The sequence below is a fragment of the Loxodonta africana genome, chromosome 11 (genome assembly GCF_030014295.1).
Source record: "Loxodonta africana isolate mLoxAfr1 chromosome 11, mLoxAfr1.hap2, whole genome shotgun sequence".
NCBI classification, from domain to species: Eukaryota; Metazoa; Chordata; class Mammalia; order Proboscidea; family Elephantidae; genus Loxodonta; species Loxodonta africana.
Window position 1 is genome coordinate 105,101,461 of NC_087352.1, and position 15,055 is coordinate 105,116,515.

Sequence of the window (15,055 nt, forward strand, 5' to 3'; positions counted from 1 at the left end):
TTATTGTATTAGTTCATGCTTGCTTACTGTGTCATAGCTTCTTGCTTTGTTTTGTTTTGATATGCCCAAATAGGTTGCTTGAGTGAGCTAGCTTGATTATGTTCACCTTTGGAGCTCTGACGTCCTGTCCCCAGATGGCTAGAGCTGTTATCACGTAGGAGTCCATTCATTTTTCTTGTATGAATTCAGCTGAGGTGTCCAAGTAGCTGATCATCAAGTGTGTGGTACAGGCTCTGTCCTACAGTCTTAGATGGGCATGGGTGATTGGTGTATGTACTGGTATCTGATTGCAGCAGGGGGTCACGCTCTGAACAAGGCGGGGGGCTGAGAATCGACCCCTGCATGTCTCTGAGGAAAGCACACCCATGTTCCCTAGAGCATGCAGGTGGGTGGGTTCTGCAGATGGACCATGGGCACCCAATGCTTTTGGTTGTAAGGACTGGGAAGTACTAGTTATCCTTGAACCCCTGTCATAGGTGGCTGGGTGACATGAGTGGACCTACCAGTCCTTAGGCCCCTGATGCAGGTAGGTGAGGACCCTGTTAAATAGGCAAAGCAATGTCAAACTTCAAACACTCACCTCTCTATCACACAGCTGAAACAGCTGGAGTCTGCCAACAAGGGCCTATTTTCCTGGAATGGACCCACACAGGTCCATGCAGAGGGAAAGGTGCTCAACGTCCACAGACTGTTTATGCCTGGACTGGACCCACTTCTGTCCTGAGCTCCCCAGGTTAGTGGAGCTGACAAGTTATCTTTTCCCCCAATTGCAATTTTTTTTCCTTCTCCGAGGCCAGGTGAATGGCTCTAGGTGCTGAACAGTGGCTATCTCAGGCCCAGGGAATTCAGCCACTGAAGCCAGCTTGGGGTTGGGGGGACACAGTAAAATATATGCAAGTACTTAGCTTTTGCCAAGAGTGCCATTCTTCTCTGGTTGTGGAGGTGTGAGTAGACTGTGTGGCTGGTTGCTTGTCCCTGAAGAAACTGCAGCTGAACACTAGTACCAGCCTGCCGCTGAGGCTCTGGGAATGGTGCCTGAGGGCTCCCCACTATTCAGGTCCGGTAACTCCTCTCCGCTTCTGAATCGCCACCCCCCCCCCCCGGTTCGTTTGCTAAGGCTGCATTTGATGCTCAGAGCTCACAGCTTGTCATAAATACACTCGTTTCACTTGTTTTTTTGGGTCTTTGTTGTAGAGGGCTCACCGGAAGTGTCTGTCTATTCTGCCTTCTTGGTTTCGCCTCCCAAATTCCACTTGTGGTATTTCTGTTATAGCAGCACTAGGTGACTAAGATATCATTGATCTTGCAAAATTCTCTCATGCGATCTCTGGAGTCTTTTCTGTCACCGAGGCCATATTTTCCAATTACTGATGCTTGTTCTTTGTTTCCAACTTTTGCATTCCAATCTCCAGTAATTATCAATGCATCCTGATTGCATGATTAATTTCAGGCTGCAGATGTTTGTAAAAATCTTCAATTTCATCTTTGGCCTTAGTGGTTGGTGCATAAATTTGAATAATAGTAGTATTAACTGGCCTTCCTTGTAGGTGTATGGATATTATCCTATTACTGACAGCATTGTACTTCAGGATAGATTTAGAAATGTTCTTTTTGATGATGAATGCAATGCCATTCTTTTTCAAGTTGTCATTCCTGGCATAGACCATAAAAAAAACTAAGATTGTCCAATTCAGAATGGTCAATACCAGTCCATTTCTGCTCACTAATGCCTATGATATTGAAAGCTACCAGAAGAAAGGAAAAAAATAAAGATCATAGCAGAAATAAATAGAAATAGAGAATAGAAAAACAATAGAAAGAACTAACAAGACCAGAAGTTGGTTCTTTGAAAGGATCAATAAAATAGATAAATCACTGACTGAACATACAAAGGAAAAACAAAGAGAAGATACAAATAACCAGAATAAGAAATGAAAGTGGAGACATTACAATAGATCCAACTGAGATAGAGAGCGTCATAAAATAATAATAAAAACTACTCCAACAAACTTGAAAATTTAGATGAAATAGACAAATTTCTAAAAATACATAACCTACCTAAACTAACGCATCTATCAGTTTATCATACTGTGGGAGTTTGTATGTTGCTGTGATTCTGGAAGCTATACCACACCAGTATTCAAAAACCAGCAGGGTCACCCATGGCAGACAGGTTTCAGGTGAGCTTCCACACTAATACATACTAAGACACTAAGACATACTAGGAGAAAGGACTTGGCGGTCTACTTCTGAAAAGAATTAGCCACTGAAAACCTTACAAATAGCGGCAGAACACTGTCTGATATAGTGCCAGAAGATGCACACCCTCAGGTTGGAAGGTACTCAAAATATGACTGGGGAAGAGCTGCCTCCTCAAAGTAGAGTCGGCCTTAATGATGTGGATGGAGTCAAGCTTTTGGGACCTTCATTTGCTAATGTTGCATGACTAAAATTGAGAAGGAACAATGGCAAACATCATTAATAATCAGAACCTGGAATGCAAGAAGTTTGAAGTTAGGAAAATTGGAAATCATCAAAAATGAAATGGAATGCATAAAGATCAATATCCTAGGCATTAATAAGCTGAAATGGACTGATATTGGCCATTCTGAATTGGACAATCATAGGGTATACTGTGCAAGGAATGACAACTTGAAGAGGGATAGTGTTGCATTCATTAACAAAAAGAACATTTCAAGATCTATCCTGAAGTATAATGCTGTCAGTGATAGGATAATATTCATACGACTACAAGGAAGACCAGTTAATACGACTATTATTCAAATTTACCCACCAAAGACTAAGGCCAAAGATGAAGAAATTGAAGATTTTTACCAGCATCTGCAGTCTGAAATTGATAAAACCTGCAATCAGGATGCATCGATAATTACTGGTGATTGGAATTCGAGACTTGGAAACCAAGAAGGATTGGTAGTTGGAAAAGATGACCTTGAGATAGAAACAATGCCAGAGATCCATGATAGAATTTTGGAAGGCCAATGACTTCTTCATTGCAAATACCTTTTCTCAACAACACAAAGGGCAACTATACATGTGGACCTCGCCAGATGGAATACACGGGAATCAAATCGACTACATCTGTGGAAAGAGATGATAGAAAAGCTCAATATCATCAGTCAGAATAAGGCCAGGGGCTGACTGCAGAACAGACCATCAATTGCTCATATACAACTTCAAGTTGAAGCTGAAGAAAATTTAAACAAGTCTACAGGAGCCAAAGTATGACCTTGAGTATGTCCCACCTGAATTTAGAGACTATGTCAAGAATAGATTTGGCATGTTGAACAATAATGACTGAAGACCAGACAGATTGTGGAACAATACCAAAGACATCATACAGGAAGAAAGCAAGAGGCCATTAAAAAGATGGTAAAGAAAAAGCCAACTCTTCAGACAGGGATTGGACTGAAGTATAAGCTAGAAAACAGTATTGGTGAGGAGTGAGCTTCCTGGCTTAAGTAGAAACATGAGACTATGTGGGCAGCTCCTTTCTGGCAGCCAGATGAGAAGGCAGAGGGGGACAGGAGCTGGTTGAATGGACAAGGGAATACAGGGTATAGCGGAGGAGTGTGCTGTCACATTAGGGTGAGAGCAGCTAAGGTTATGTAGCAAGGTGTGTATAAGTTTTTGTATGAGTGACTGATTTGATTTGTAAACTTTCACTTAAAGGATAATAATAATAATAAAAAAGGATGGGTAAGAAAGAACAAAATGGATGTCAGAAAAGACTCTGAAACTTGCTCTTGAATATCAAGTAGCTAAAGCAAAATGGAAGAAATGATGAAGTAAAAGAGCTAAACAGAAGATTTCAAAGAGTGGTTCAGGAAGGCAAAGTGAAGTATTATAATGACATGTGCAAAGAGCTGGAGATAGGAAACCAAAAGGGAAGAACATGCTAGGCATTTCTCAAACTGAAAGAACAGAGGAAAAAAGTCAAGCCTCGAGTTACAATATTGAAGAATTCTATGGGGAAAATATTAAACAATGCAGGAAGCATCAAAAGAAGATGGAAGGAATACAGAGTCACTATACCAAAAAAAACTGGCCGATGTTCAACTGTTTTAGGAGGTAGCATGTGATCAGGAACCGATGATGCTGAAGGAAGAAGTACATACTGCACTGGTGGCATTGGCAAAAAACAAAGCTTCAGGAATTGATGGAATGCCAACTGAGATGTTTCAACAAATGGATATAGTACTGGAAGTGCTCACTCATCTACGCCAAGAAATTTGGAAGACAGCTACCTGGCCAATTGACTGAAAGAGGTCCACATTTCTGCCCCTTCCAAAAAAAAAGATGATCTAGCAGAACTAGGAAATTATCAAACAATATGATTAATATCACATGCAAGTAAAAATTTCTGAAGATCATTCAAAAGCAGTTGCACCAGTACATAGATAACTGCTGGAAGCTCAAGCCGGATTCAGAAGAGAACGTGGAAGCAGGGATATCATTGCTGATGTCAGATGGAACCTGGTTGAAAGCAAAGAATACCAGAAAGAGGGTTTACCTGTGATTTTTTGACTATGCAAAGGTATTCGACTGTGTGGGTCTTAACAAATTTTTAATAACATTGTGAAGAATGGGAATCCCATGCTCATGAGGAACCTGTACATAGATCAAGAAAAACAAGAGGCAGTCATTTAAAAGAACAAGGGAACACTGCAGGGTTTAAAGTCAGAAAAGCTGTGCGTCAGGATTGTATCCTTTCACTATACCTATTCAATCTGTATGCTGAGCCAATAATCTGAGAAGATGGACTACCTGAAGAATGGGGCATCGGGATTGGAGGAAGATTCATTAACAAACTGTGTTGTGCAGATGACACAACCTTGCTTGCTGAAAGTGAAGAGAACTTGAAGTACTTGAAATACTTACTGATGAAGATCAAAGACTATAGCCTTCAATATGGATTACACCTCAACATAAAGAAAACAAAAATCCTCACAGCTGGACTAATAAGCAACATCATGATAAGTGGAGAAAAGATTGAAGTTGTCAAGGATCTTATTATTTTACTTGGATCCACAATTAACACTCATGAAAGCAGCAGTCAAGAAATCAAACAACGCATTGCATTGGGCAAATCTGCTGCAAAAGGTCTCTTTAAAGTGCTGAAAAGCAAAGATGTTACCTTGAAGACTAAGACGTGCCTGACCAAAGCCGTGGTGTTTTCATAATTGCCTCACATGCATGTGAAAGCTAGATGATGAACAAGGAAGACCAAAGAATTGATGCCTTTGAATTATGGTATTGGCAAAGAATACTGAATATACCATGGACCGCCAGAACAATGAACAAATCTGTCTTGGAAGAAGTACAGCCAGAATGCTTCTTAGAAGCAAGGATAGCAAGGCTACATCTCACATAATTTGGACATGTTATCAGGAGGGATCAGTCCCTGGAGAAGGACAACATGCTTGGTAAAGTAGAGGGTCAGCGAAAAAGAGGAAGACCCTCAACAAGATGGAGTGACACAGTGGCTCCAGCAATGGGCTCAAGCATAACAAGGATTGTGAGGATCGTATAGGACTGGGCAGTGTTTTCTTCTGTTGTACATAAGGTCACTATGAGTTGGAACCGACTCAACGGTACCTAACAACAACAACAACAACCTAAACTAACACTAATAGAAAATCTAAACAAACCCCAAAACAAGAGAAGAGATTGTTTCAGTCATCAAACACCTCCCAAGGTGGGGAGAAAAAAAAAGCCTCAGACCAGAGGGATTCACGGGGGAATTTTTCCAAACATTCAGAGAAGGTTTGACACCAATCCTACTCAAACTCTTCCCAAACAGAAGAAAAAGGAACTCTTCGTGCATTTCCATCCCTATCTGACATAACCCATTACATGCAGAGTATTTCAGGTTTCAAAATAAATTAATGTCATTTAGTAAAGAAAAATATATATATATAATTTAAATCAGTCCTCAATAACAGACTAATAATTGTGTCTCAAAAAAGAGTTTATCTTACAGCCACTTCAGACAATATTCTAATCTAAGATATTCAGTGGCCATCACTGGTTGGTAATCAGGGACTTTGGTCAAATGTCCAGTCACCATGAGTATGTGTTGATGAAACTTTTAATATTATTTATTTGAATAATTTTTAGGGCTTCTTCTGGGGAGTATAACTTGTAACAATCTACTTAAAGTTAACTTTTAATTACTTTTGATAAAATGTAGAAAACTGGCAACAGGAATTCATAGGTATTGAGGGAAAGAATATATAGGTCTACATATATACTCATATATTTGCCATTTTTTGGTACTCTTACTTCCTTGCTGTAGATCAAGTTACCGTCAGGTGTCATTTTCCTTCAGTCTAAAAAGTCTTTAGTATATATCGAAGTACTACTTTACTAACAATTTTTTCAGGTTTTGTTTATCTGAAAATGTTTTTTTTAACACCTCAATTTTGAAAAAAGGTAGTTTGATGGACATAGAATTATTGGTTACAGGTTTTTGTTGTTGTTGTCTCAGTCCTTTTAATATGTCATTACATCTTCTTGTTTCCATTGTTTCTGTTCAAATGTTGTGCACTAATTTTAGTATTGTTCACCTGGATGTAATATGTCATTTTTTTTCTCTTTCTGCTTTCAAGGTTTTTTTCCCTTATTATTGGCATTTGGAGATTTGACCGTGATGTGCTTAGTGTAGTGTCTTTACTTTAATTAAAATTTATTGAGCTTCTTGGATCTGTACTTTAATGTTTTTCACCAAATTTAGGAAATTCATCATTTTTTCAAATATTTTTTATGCCCTGTTCTCTTTCTCTTCTCCTTCTGAAACTCCAATTCCATGTATGTTGGACTTTTTGATATTGTTCCACATGGCCGTAAGGCATTGTTCATTTTTTCCCAATCTCTTTTGTGTATGTTCCTCAGGTTGCATAATTTCTATTATCTGTCTTCAACTTCAACACCTACGGAAACAGAAGCCAAGAAATCAAAAGACCCATTGCACAGGGCAAATGTGTGGCAATCCAGTGCCGTAATAGATCTCCTTAAAGTGTTAAAAAGCAAAGATGTCACCTCAAAGACTAAACTGCGCCTGACCCAAGCCATGGTGTCTTCAGTCACCTCATATGCACGTGAAAGCTGGACAATGAATAAGAAAGACCGAAGGAGAATTGGCTCCTTTGAATTATGGTGTTGGTGAAGAGGATTGAATATACCATGAACCATCAAAAGAACAATCAAATCTGTCTTGGAAGAAGTATAGCCAGAATGCTTCTTAGAAGCAAGGATGGGAAGACTTCCTCTCACATACTTTGGACATGTTATCAGGAGGGAACAGTTCCTGGAGAGGGACATCATATTTGGTCAGCAAAAAAGAGAAAGACCCTCAATGAGATGGATTGACACAGTAGATGCAACAATGGGCTCAACCATAACAATAACTGTGAGGAGAGCGCAGGACCAGGCAGTATTTCGTTCTGTTGTACATAAGGTCACTATGAGTCAGAACCAACTAAAAAAGTTTTTTTAATCCATATAATGAGTTTTTCATTTTAAGTATTTTACTTTTCAGCTTCAGAATTTCCATTTGCTTATTGTTTTGTAGTTTGCATTTTTAGTTGAGATTCTTTATCCGTTCACTCATTGATACTATGTGTGTCTTTTATTCTTTGAACATATTTTCTCTTAATTCTTTGAACACATTTACAATGGCTTCTTTAAGTTCTCTGCTGCCAAATGCAATTTCTGAACCATTTGGCCAGTTTCTATTGATTGTTTTTTTCTAGTATGGGACACAATTGTTTGTTCATTTACATGTCAAGTAATTTTTGGCTAAAAACTGGGCATTATAGATTTTTTTTTATATATATAGATAACACAGTGTACTTTGTATGATCTCTGAAATATGTTTTATTTCTCTGAAACTTTTTTGTTGTTGTTCTAAAGGGCAGTTAACATACCTGGAACCAAATCATGAAATCTCTCACACCTGCTGTAGTTTTGCAGCCAGTAGATGCTTTCTTTGGCTTGGCCTCCTGGAGGGATTGTCCTGTATCTGTGTAGTTTAACTGTCAGCAAATAAGCCAAAGATTTATGTACTTTATACTGACATTTTGGGACTTACATTCTCAGTGATTCCCTTGATTTCAAAGTTTGTTGCCCTAAATTCCAATTGCTTTGCCAACCCTAAATTCTGCACTCTGACACTAAGCCAGTGTGGTTCCACCTTTTAGCAGCTTGAGATATTTGTGTGGGGAAAATGCACTCAAATGCACTGAAAACTCAAATATTTTACCAGAAGTTCTGGCTTCAAGTGTAGACTCCTCTAAATTCTGCCTGCTTTTTCTTGCAACTTTTGGATGCTCTTGTGCACATGCATAGTTTAGTGGTCACCAAGGGATCTGGACAAAATTTATGCTCAGATTTTGGATCTTTGCCTTTCTGTGGCTCTCTTGCTTTCATGATTTTCCCCTTAAAATTTGCAGCTGCCCTGCTAAACCATCATTTCACCCTCCAATTCAGTAAGCCCAGTGTCTGACTAGGCAAGGGAACTGTAAAGTGGCCTCAGTAGGAAAGCCATAAGCTGATAGCTTTTACCCCACGTAATAACAGCCTTTCAAGAATCAACTTAAGAGGCGGGGCCAAGGCAGCAGAATAGTCAGGCACTTCTGGTGAACCCTCTTACAACAAAGACCAAAAAAAAAAAAAAAAAAACGAGTGAAATCATTATATTTATGACAAGCTGGGAGCCCTGAACATCAAAGGCAGAGTTAGATAACAGACCAAATGGCAGGGAGGAGGGAGAGATGGTTCAGAAGCGGAGAGGAGTTCCCAGACCCGAATTGCCAGGAACCCTCAGGCTGTGGTGGGCTGATGGTAGCATTCAGCCACAGTTTCCTCAGGGAGAAACAGCCAGCTGCACAACCTACTTGCACCTCCAGAATCAGAGAAGAATGGCTCTCTTGGCAAAAGCTAAGTACTCGCATATATTTTACCATGCCCCCAAGATGGCTTCAGTGGCTATAGATTTCTCTAGGCCTGAGAACGGCCCTGATGAACACTCTGAGCCATTCTCCCAGTCTTGGAGAAGGAATAATTCACAAATGGGGAAAAGATAATCTGCCAGCTCTGCTAACCTGGGGAGCTCAGGACAGAAGGGGCTCCTGTCCAGGCATAAACAGTCTGTGGACTTTGAATATCTTTCCCCCCTGCATGGACCCGTGTGGGCCTATTTTAGGAGAATAGGCCCTTGTTGGCAGGCTGAAACTGTTTCAGCTGTGCAGTGGAGAGGTGGGTGTTTGATGTTTGACACCACTTTGTCTGTTAAACAGGGTCCTCACCTACACACATCAGGAGCCTAAGGACTGGTAGCTCCACTCAGGCCACACAGCCACCCATGACAGGGGTCCAAGGATAACTGGTACGTCCCAGTCCTTACAACCAAAAGCATCGGGTGCCCATGGTCCATCTGCAGATCCCACCCACCTATGCATTCTAGGGAACAGGAACGCACTTCCTACACAGACATTTGGGGTATGGTTGTCAGCCCCCTGCCTTTTTCAGAGCATGACCCCCCGCTGCAACCAGATACTGGTATATACACCAATCACCCCTGCCCCTCTAAGACTGTATGACAGAGCCTGTACCACACACTTAATGACCAGCTACCTCAACACCTGAGCTGAATTCATACAAGAAAAATGAATGGACTCCTAGACTCATATATCTGATAACAGCTCTAGCCATCTGGTGACAGGACGTTAGAGCTTCAAAGGCAAAAATAACCAAGCTAGCTCACTCAAGCAACCTATTTGGACATATCAAAACAAAATGAAGCAAAAAGCTAGGATACAGTAAGCAAGCATAAAATAAACTAATACAGTAACTTATAGATGGCTTGGAGACAACAGTAAATATCAAATCACATAAAGAAGCAGACCATGATTGCTTCAACAAGCTCTCAAAACAAAGAATCAAGGGATCTTCTAGATGAAGGTGCATTCCTGGAATTACCAGATGCAGAATACAGACCCTTCAAGACATCAGGAACAAGATCAGTAAGGAGATCAGGCAATACGCAGAACAAGCCAAGGAACACACAGATAAAGCAGTTGAAGAAATTAAAAAGGTTATTCAAGAACATAATGAAAAATTTAATAAGCTGCAAGAATCCATAGAGAGACAGCAATCAGAAATTCAGAAGATTAACAATAAAATTACAGAACTAGGCAACTCAATAGAAAGTCAGAGGAGCAGAATTGAGCAAGTGGAAGGCAGAATTGGTGAGACTGAAGATAAAGTACTTGGCGCCAATATATTTGAAGAAAAATCAGATTAAAAAAATTTTTTTAAATGGAGAAACCCTAAGAATCATGTGGGACTGTATCAAGAGAAATAACCTATGAGTGATTGGAGTATCAGAACAAGAACAGATAACAGAAAATACAGAGAGAATTGCTGAAGATTTGCTGGCAGAAAGAATCAACTTGTCTCATTTGTTTCTGCTTCTGGTCATTTTCCAATATTTGTCCAGTTTTTTTTAACACTCTGATGCTGTGTCCATTTGCTTTTAAATGTATGTAAATTTCTGTGCTGATTACTTTGATTCATCAGTTAGAAGTTTTTTGTTTTGTTTTTTGTTTTTAATTTTCAAAAGTATGGGAAATCAATTATGTTTGTTAATGACTTTATAGTGCCGTGGTCAGATAAGATGTTCATTATGATACTAGAGTTTTGGTAATTGTTGAGACTTGCTTTATAGTCTCCCACATCGTCTATTTTTACAAATATTCCTGAGTGCTTGAAAAGAATGCATGTATTGTATCACTCTTGTTTTTCAAATGATTTACATCTTTACTAATTTAATTTGTGCTTGAACTATTCCTTGCTGAAAAATTATGTTTAAAAATATCACTGATTTTAAATTTATTAACTGGTCTGCTTAATTCTGTTTTATTATTACATGTAATAATACACTTTGGCTTATATATTTTGAAGATATATTTTTATTTGTATGCATGTTTAAATTGTTATATCTTCATGAGGAATTGTTCCTTTTATCACTATTTAGTGACTGTATACTTTATGCTGCATTTTTGCTTTAAATTATGTGATTAATAAGCTTCATTTTTAAAGTATCTTTTTAATTTCAAATACGCTGTATGCTTATGCTTTTAACAAACAGATTTAGCTTCTTTTTAAATCCAGTCTAGTCATCATTTTTTACATGCTACTTTAGTACTTTTACACTTATCGTATGTGATGACTGATATATTTGGTTTTATTTTGACCTTTTTGTTTTATACGTTTATTTAAACTTTTCTTTCTGTATTTCTTTATCTATGTCAGTTAAATTTATCAAGTTTTCTTTATTTCATATTTACCAGTCTTTCAGTTTTTATGTTACATATTGTCTCTATTTCTTCAGTGTTTACCATTAAATATTAATATACATATATTTGATTAAAGATTCTGCAAAGTTATTAAATATCTTTACCCTTCTTAGTTTGCTTTATCTCTGCTGATCTCTCCCATCCTTCCGTCCCGCCCCCGCCCCAGTCTGGTTTTTATTCCTCCCTGAATTGTCATTTTTATTGTTGTTGTTTTATGTTGCCAATACATTCTTGCTTATTTATTTCTGTATTTCTTTTTGCTCTATATCCTGCCAATATATGCATGTGGCAAAAAGATTCAAAGAGCAAAATTAAAAAAAAAAAAAGTCTTCCTCTCATTCTTTATTTTAAAATCACATCTCAGTATTAACCACTACCAATAAAAAAAAATAGTTTCTTACATGTCTTTACATAAATTTTCTTCAAATAGCCAATCATAGTATGTAATCAATGCATATTTAGATTTACACATATGAGTGTCAAGTTCTTCAATCATCGGTCTTTATTTCATCTGAGTCTTTCCCACCAGATTGAATTTTCTTTTCCTAAATCTTTCAGATAGTTTTTTCTGTGAGAGTCTATGAACTATTACCATTTTTTGTCTGAAAATGTCTTGATTACAACCTTACAGTTTAAGTCTTTTAGATATACAGAATTGTAGTTTTCAGTTGTTTTACCTGAAAACTTGGACTGCAGTTTCTATTGTTGAGAAGCCTGCTCTCCCTCTGTTATTTTCTTTTGAATAATTCATCTTTTTGGGGGGGGCTACTATTATGAATTAAATTGTGTCCCCCTAAAATATGTCTTGGAATTCTAACCTCTCTACCTGCGGATGTAATCCTGTTTGGAAATAGTGTTTTCTTTGTTATATAATTACATAATACTTGAGTAGGGTGGGTTCTAAATCTAATCTCTTCTGAGTTATGAAAAGAGCAGATTAGACACAGAGGCATGAAAACATGGAGAAAGACAGATGCAATATGAGCATTATCAATAAGGCAAGAACCAGAGAAGGCCCAGGGCTACCCCAAAACAAGGAATTGATATGGCTGAGACTTCGGTTTGTAGTTTTAGCCTCCAGAACTGTGAGAATATAAACTTCCACTCTTTCATATATTTGGTACAGCAGCACTAAAAAACTAAAACGTGTCTTAGACATCTGATGCTGCTATAACAGAAATACCACAAGTGGATGGCTTCAACAAAGAGAAATTTATTCTTTCACAGTCTAGTAGGCTAGAAGTCCAAATTCAGGGCATCAGCTCCATGGAAAGGCTTTCTCTGTCAGCTCTGGTGGAAGGTCTTTGTCATCAGTCTTTCCCTGGACTAGGAGCTTCTCCCCACAGAACCCTGGGTCCAAAGAATGCACTCTGCTCCTGGCACTGCTTTCCTGGTGATGTGAGGTCCCCCACTGTCCACTTACCTCCCTTTCCTTTTATCTTTTGTAAGATAAAAGGTGGTGCAGGGAAACTCCCTTCACATTGGATTAGGGATGTGACCTTAGTAAGAGTGTTACAATCTCACCCTAATTGTCTGTAACATAAAATTATAATCACAAGATGGAGGACAACCAAACAATACTAGGAATCATGGTCTAACCAAGTTGACACATATTTTTGGGGGACACAATTCAACCCATGATACTTTTTTAAATTTAATTTTTTATTGTGCTTTAAGTGAAAGGAAACCCTGGTGGCATAGTAGTTAAGTGATGCAGCTACTAACGAAAGGGTCAGCAGTAGAAATCCATCAGGCACTCCTTGGAAACTCTGTGGGCAATTTTACTCTGTCCTATAAGGTCACTATGAGTTGGAATTGACTCGACGGCAATGGGTTTTTTTTAAGTGAAATTTTACAGTTCAAGTTAATTTCTCATGCAAAAATTTATACACACATTGTTACGTGACCCGAGGTGCTCCCCCTATAATGTTACAGCACACTCCCCCTTTCCACCCCAGGTTTCCCGTGTCCATTCAACCTGCTCCTGTCTCTTTCTGCCTTCTCATCTTGCCTCCGGACAGGAGCTGCCCATTTAGTCTCATGTATCTACTTGAACTACAAAGCACAGTCTTCACAAGTATCATTTAATGTCTTACAGTTCAGTCTAATCTTTGTCTGAAAAGTTGGCTTCGGGGATGGTTTTAGTTTTGGGATAACAGAGAGTCTGGGGGGCATGTCTTCTAGGGTCCCTCCAGTCTCAGTCAGACCATTAAGCATGGTCTTTTTATTAGAATTTGGATTCTGCATCGCACTTTTCTCCTGCTCCGTCAGGGACTCTCTGTTGTGTTCCCTGTCAGGACAGTCACTGGTGGTAGCCAGGCACCATCTAGTTCTTCTGGTCTCAGGCTAATGGAGTCTCTGGTTATTGTGTCTCTTGGGCTTATCTTTTTCTTGTGTCTTTGGTTGTCTTCATTCGCCTTTGCTCCAAGTGGTTTGGGACCAATTGCTATCTCTTAGATGGCCACTTGCTAGCTTTTAAAACCCCAGAAGCAACTCACCAAAGTGGGATACAGAACATTTTCTTAATAAACTTTGTTATGTCAATTGACCTAGATGTTCCCTGAAACCATGGTCCCCAGAACCCTGCCCCTGCTACACTGTCCGTCGAAGTGTTTGGCTGTATTCAGGAAACTTCTTAGCTTTTTAGTTCAGTTGTACTGACTTCCCCTGTATTGCGTGTTGTCCTTCCCTTCATATAAGATAACACTTGTCTACTATCTGGTTAGTGAACACCCCTCTTACTCCCTCCCCACCCTTGTAATCATCAAATACTTTTTTTTTTTTTCCTATGTTTAAACCTTTTCTTGAGTTCTTATAACTGTGGTCACATACAATATTTGTCCTGTTTCTACTGACTAATTTTACTCAGCATAATTCCTTCCAGATTCATCCATATTATGAAATGTTTCAAGGTTTCAACCTTGTTCTTTATTGTTGCATTATATTCCATTGTGGGAATATACCATAATTTGTTTATCCGTTCATCCATTGATGGGCACCTAGGTTGTTTCTATCTTTTTGCTGTTGTGAACAGCACTGCAACGAACATGGGTGTGCATATACCCATCCGTGTGAAGGCTCTTATTTCTCTAGGATATATTCCAAGGAGGGGAATTGCTGGATTGTACGGCACTTTTATTTCTAGTTTTTTAAGGAAGCATCGAATTGATTTCCAAAGTGGTTGTACCATTTCACCTTCCCACCAGCAGTGTATAAGTGTTCCAGCCTCTCCACAACCTCTCCAACATTTATTTTGTGTTTTTTGGATTAATGGTAGCCTTTTTGGGGTGAGATTGTATCTCACTGTAGTTTTGATTTCATTTCTCTAATGGCTAGCGATAGGGAGCATTTCCTCAAGTGTCTGTTAGCTGCCTGAATATCTCCTTTGGTGAAGTGCCTGTTCATATCCTTTGCCCATTTTTTAATTGGATTATTTGTCTTTTTGTTGTCAAGGTTTTGCAGTATCTTTTAAATTTCAGAAATTTAGAAACTGATCAGATTTGTCACAGCCCAAAATTTTTCCCCACTGTGAAGTTTGTCTTTTTATTCTTTTGGTGAAGTCCTTGGTTGAGCATAAGTGTTTGATTTTTAGGAACTCCCAGTTACCTAATTTCTCTTCCGGTGTTTGTGCACTGTTAGTAATGTTTCGTATTCTATTTATGCCATGTATTAGGGCT